This window comes from Mauremys mutica, unplaced genomic scaffold (assembly GCF_020497125.1).
Source record: "Mauremys mutica isolate MM-2020 ecotype Southern unplaced genomic scaffold, ASM2049712v1 Super-Scaffold_100101, whole genome shotgun sequence".
NCBI lineage: Eukaryota > Metazoa > Chordata > Testudines > Geoemydidae > Mauremys > Mauremys mutica.
The window spans coordinates 1,628,681-1,634,389 of record NW_025423268.1 but is presented as its reverse complement, the minus strand read 5'-3'; the positions used below and the strand labels follow the sequence as shown (position 1 = coordinate 1,634,389).

The following is a 5,709-nucleotide window of genomic DNA, read 5'->3' as shown; positions in this document are numbered from 1 at the left end:
TGTGTTGGTTTGTGGTAAAGCCCTGGAGCTCACAGTGCTCAACTCCCCTGTCTCCAGCTGTGCAAGAGCCAGTCTTTCCCCTCCTGTTGGGTGACTCACCCCTCCTAGAACCAGGCTCTGGGTGGGATGGCTGCAGTGGGTCAGGGCTCTAGAACTGGCTACTGATGCCTGAGGGTTGGGATTCTCACAGCTTCACCTGATGCTCACAAGTTTGGCACTTGTCACTGTGCTGTTCCTCTTGCCTGCCTGGCACTTGAAGAAAGCAGTGCCAGGGCCAGGCTTCATAGTTAGGAGGGGGAAGAGTCCCAGGCTGGAGCCCAGCACCTCTCCTCCTCTGGGCACCTTTAGAGCAAAAGCAGCTGGTGCTGACAGCTCCAAGGGAAGGCTTATAAGCCACAGGGCAAGAGGAGGGGAGAACCATGCCTATGCATGGCCAGCAGACAGCCAGAAAGACACGGGGCTAGTCTGCTCCCTGGCATGCTGAATCCCCAGTGAAGGCCAACAGCCACTCAGCATGTGGGGCGGCTGCTGATGCTCTGTGGCCAGCATCAGAGGACGGTAGGAAAGCAGGGCCAGCCCACCTGATGGGGCCTCTATCTGTTCCCACTCAAGGTGCTCACTTTTGCAGTGGGGCAGGAGATTTTATCCCAAGAGGCTTTTCCCCAACTGGCGAGAAGCAGAGAAACACCCAGGCTCCCAAGGCACTATGTATCAAGTACCCTCCAGCACAGGGACAGGCGCACACTTGGAAGAGGGAAACTGCTCCACACTCTAGCCCGGGCAGCCGCCCATTTTCTTTGGCAAGTCAGGAAGGGCAAAGGCGAGACTGGAAGCACCTGGGGCTCATGCCCCAGCCTTTGTGACACCCACCCCCCAACTCCTTCCCAGGGCTCTAGCTGAAGCCGGAGCATTGGCCTGAGTGGCCAAGAAGAGGTTCCAGCTGTGAAGAAAGCAGGACTTGCAGCACAAAGTGAGCACAACCACGAGGGGACTCAAATCCTGAATCATCCGATCCACAGGGAGATGCCTTATCCTTTAGGCCACATGATGAGGGGGTCTAAGCTCTTCTTTGGAAAAGGCGACACTGTGTTTCTCAGGTCATCTGCTGAGGGGGGCAGAGACTCTCTGGGCACAAGAAGTTGAGTTCCCAGCGAGACGTGAGACTTAATTCTCTGGAGCCAGGTGCAGGACTTTGGCAGGGAGGCTCAGGCATGGGGGATTGGGGTGCAGCGGATGGACCAGCTGTCTAGGTACAGAGATTTAGTCGCACTGAGGCACAGGAGGGAGGAGGAATCCTGCTGATGGTCAGTGGCTGTGCAGAAAAAAGGGTGTCGATTCCCCCATCCTAAATGAGCTGGTTGGCCTGACTCTTCTCCCCTCTGCAGAGCATGGTGGGGACTGCAGCTCACCTCTTGTGGGGCAGGAGGGCACAGGTGCAGGGCACTGGGCTCCGATGCACCTTGAAGGCAGCTCCAGTGCGGTGGGGCAGGGCAGGGCCTGTGGTTTACGTTCTGCGTTGCCTGGTGCTGGGCCATTGCACAATCCCCAGCCACGCCGCACAGCGCACCCCGAGAGGCGGTGAGGGGCCAAGCAGATGATCCAGCACGAGGGGGTGAGGATGTGTGGTTGGGGGGAGGAAAGGCCTTGGGCTGCACTGGGGGAGCGCAGAGCAGGGGTGACACCCCAGAAACCTGCAGCAAAGGGATGGACAGGTGGGGTGGGTGGATAGAAGAGGCAGTGAGCCTAAAAGGGGAGTGGAGTCTAGTGGTCAGAGCAGGGAGGCGGCTGGGCGCCAGGAGCTCTGGGTTCTATCCCTGGCTCTGGGAGCAGAGGTGGGGGGGTCTAGAGGTGAGAGCAGGGGGACCGGGAGCCAGGACTCCTGGGTTCCATAGTGGTGGCTGTTTTTTCCTGTGTCTCCCTCCCTACAGATCCCAGCCCAGCCCCCTAGCAGAATCTGACTGGGGGAGGGGGTTGCCCTGCCACTCCAGACTCGTGATTCGAACCCCTCCCCCCACGGGCTCTGACATCACGGAATCTCCCCCCCAAGACAGAAAGTAGGAGCCCCTCCCCTCATGTGGAGGAAGCTAGTGAGTTTCTTGGGGGTCTCTGGCGGAGGTGACAGCACCTACCAGACACCCACTCATGGTTGCAAGGAGACCCCCTCCTGCACAGCCCCCTGCTATGAGGGGCCGGGGGCGCCCAGCCAGGGTCAGGAGGTGAGATGGGGATGCAGTGGCAGGAAGGGGGCAGAACTGGGGGTGGTGCCAGGTCTGGTGCTGGCTACACGGGGAAAAACCACACTGCTCCCCCGCAACACACACACACACACACCCCTCCTGGCGTTGGGAGGGGAACAGGTGAAAGGACAAAAGAAGCAAGAGACGAAGAGAAAGGAGGGGGAGAGGGATGGAGGAAGAGGTGAAACAAAAAGGACAAACCCTAATGTCCCCAGTGATTCTAAGGGACAAAATCCCAGGTGCGGAATAAAATTCTGCCTCCTTAAGCTCGTGTTTTCCATGCCTAGAATTCAACTGTCACCTGATGGATCAGACTGAACAGGTTTCAAACCTCGAGGAGGCTCTTACCTTCTAAACAGGGATGTCTGTTTTCTAGTAAAATCACTAAAAGGGAAGGAGAAAACTCAAAAGAGGTTCCTCCTGGCACTCATGTACGTGAACCCGAATACTCTCTCAGTCCTCAAAGAGAGACCTGGAGAAGGAGACTTGCTGAAGCAAAGCCACAGGGGTCTCTGAGGTTTCCCTGGCCCCTCGCCCCTCTCCTGCCTGGCTGATGTCAGCATCTCTCTGTGAGGTCACCACCTCCCCACCACCTTTGACCAATAGTCTGAGGTCCTGCAAAAGGCCTTTGTGATGTCACTGCCACACCCCTCCCTTGCTCTGCTAATGTCCTGCCCCTGGCCAGGCACTTTGGAGGTTTGAGCTACTCCCTGTGGATCACCCAATTAAGGACCATCAGCTATACAACTGACCCATTGAGAGAAGGCAGATACACCTTGTGACTCAGCAAGGTATGCAGGGACCTGCTATGGACAGAACTCAGGTTTTTCTATGCCACGTGCTGGATAGTGTCCTTGAGACAAAGAAAGCAAAGACCACATGGCAAGAGACTATAAAATGCTGATGCCTCATCTCCATCTTGTCTTCAATCCTGCTTCATACCTCTGGAGGGACTTGGCTACAATCTGAAGTTCTGTACAAAGGACTGAATGACCCATCCCAGCTGTTGATGTACTCCAGAGACTTGATTTGAACCTGCAGTTTATTCCATCACTGCAACAAGCCTGAACCAAGAACTTTGCCATTACTGGATGTGAAGGATTAAAATCCATATGCATTTGGTATAACAACCTGGTCTATGGATTGTGCCAGCTCTTTTCCAGACCCAAAGTCCAGAGTATGGTCAAGAGACCAGAGGCCTAGCAAATCGTGACCAGCTAAGAGAAAGCTGGGTAACCAGAAAGCCTTGCTTGCTAAGATAGGTGTTGGAGCTATGAACTAAATAATTGTGTCTTATTCAGAGTTGCAGATTGAACAAAGAATCCCTGTTCCTATTGTGTTAGTCTCTTCTGTAGGGAGACGTTCTTCCCACAGATCCAACCTTGAGTTTATGAGAAGTTGGCACATGTCAGTATAAGATATGGCATCCTTCCACCTCCCTTCCCAGGGACCAATGCCTGCCTTAAGACACACAGAAAACAATCTTTATTGCCATATACTTTCACTGGTTCTTTGCTTTAACCCCTAGGAATGTGCCTGTTGGACAATCAAAGGAGTTGCTCCATTCCTATGGACCCCAAATCAGAATTCAACATAGATATTTTATACTACTAACAGTTTATCAAAGTATTCATTAAATGTTCACTTGCTAATTTGAGACCATGGGCGGAGACATTCTATAACCTGTTAACCACTGGCTACTGTGCTTATCTTGTCTTGCTGCAAAACCTATCCCGGGGTGTGGCACTGCCTACCCCGTCACTTTCCCCCGCCCATGGAAAACCTATATATTCTGTTTTAATCAATTAATTGACAGTGTCTCTGAGGTGTGGAACTTTCATTTTGGGTTGTGACTATAAGCAGAAGAGTGACACCTAAGGGCTGTTGCTGCTGCCCAATATGGGGCTAAACTCATGATGGCAGGATTAAGAGTTTCACACTCTACCAACTGGGTTAGCCGGATTTGAAGTCAGTCAATTGCCCAGTTGCAGTGTAGAAGGAGCCCTAAGGCCATTTATTTCTGGAGCTGAGGTTCCCTGTCTGACATTTGCCTTCTTTCCTGGTTCGTTATGTCTCCAGTGAGCAAACCGGAGCTGTCACAAGGCTGGTTAAATGCTGCTCTCTAGCCCAGAGAGTTGGGGTTGATTTAGCATGCTGCCGCCATCAGCTGGTCAGAGTAACCAGGGTGGGAGGGTGGAATTTAGGATTCTCCCACCAAGGGGAGGTGCTGTTGGACTCATCTAGTGGGGGAGAGTCTGAAAAAGTTCCTCGGCTCCCAGAGGAGGGGGCAGACAAGCCAGTTCCCCACATGCCACACACACATTTTCACAGGGAATCAGGTCCCCTGGGGAAAAACTCAAAAGAAGCCCAGGCCCAGGAGTGTCAGAGAAGGGAATCACTGTTTGCCTTAAGAGGTGGGTGAGGGAAACCTGCAGGTGCTTAAATCCCTCCAGCGCCTGATAGAACCATTTATGGGGAAGGTCTGGGGACGCCAAGGAGGACAAGAAGACGGGAAAAGGGCTGGCAGCTGTTGTGCAATCCCCATGCTCCCAGCAGAAGGGTCTGGGGGGCTCAGCACTCAGAACTTACAAGATGGCAAACCTCAGAGCCCCGTTACACGGAGTCAGACTGTGATCAGCTCACACCCAGGGGGAGCAACACCCCTCCCTTGGTCTCTGTGCCAGAATTCCTATCAGCTCAGTGTCCTTCCTGCAAGAGTCGGCTGCTGAGAGGGTTGCAATGGGGTAAATGAAGGCAGAGGAGGATTGTTCCTCATGGGGTTTTTTTTGTGTGTCTCTGTGATCCTGCTGGAGGGAGCATCATTTGAGTTTGTTTCAGTGACTTGGGCTGGGCTCAGGTTGTGACCCTGAGTACAGGGATTCCTGCACTCTCTGCTCTTAGCCCCTCAGGGAGTGGACAATGGAGCAGTTTCAGAAAGTGGCTAGACAGTAGCCTAAGAAAGTGTAGCATATGTGAGAAGAAAAACAGCATTATCACCTCCCTGATGGTCCAGTGGTTAGGATTTGGCATTTTCACTACCAAGGCCTGGGTTCAATTCCCAGCCAGGTAAAAGTGACTTTAAACCAAAGATGCTTCAGTTGTTCTTCACTTGCAATGTAAACAAATCCATGGTGTTTTCCTGATTCTTCCCAGTGTCTCAATGGCAGGGCTGGCTTGAGGCACCAGAACAGCAAGCAGGTGGCCAATGGAAAGAGAAGGCTTCAGTGGCAATTCGGCCCTCTCAGTCCTTCTCAGATGGAAGGACTTGCTGCCAAAAGTGGCTTCCCCCCCCCCCCTGGTTGGGGTGGCAAAAACACTGGAACTGGCCCTGCTCCATGGAAGACAATTTGTTAAATCCCAGATGAGTGAAGTTAAATCAGTTCTCAGCCTGAGTCCTTAGGTCTTAATCCTGAGGATATTGTCCCATCATGGGGCCATTTCCTGTCTCTCTTTCATACAGAAACACAATTTT

General features: G+C 53.0%; 1 non-coding gene across 1 annotated transcript; it reads left to right on the top strand.

Annotated features, from left to right (window-relative positions):
* Positions 1-5,235: 5,235 nt before the first annotated feature.
* Positions 5,236-5,307, top strand: TRNAE-UUC. The gene has a single exon. It is a non-coding gene; the product is annotated as a tRNA-Glu (tRNA).
* Positions 5,308-5,709: the final 402 nt, after the last annotated feature.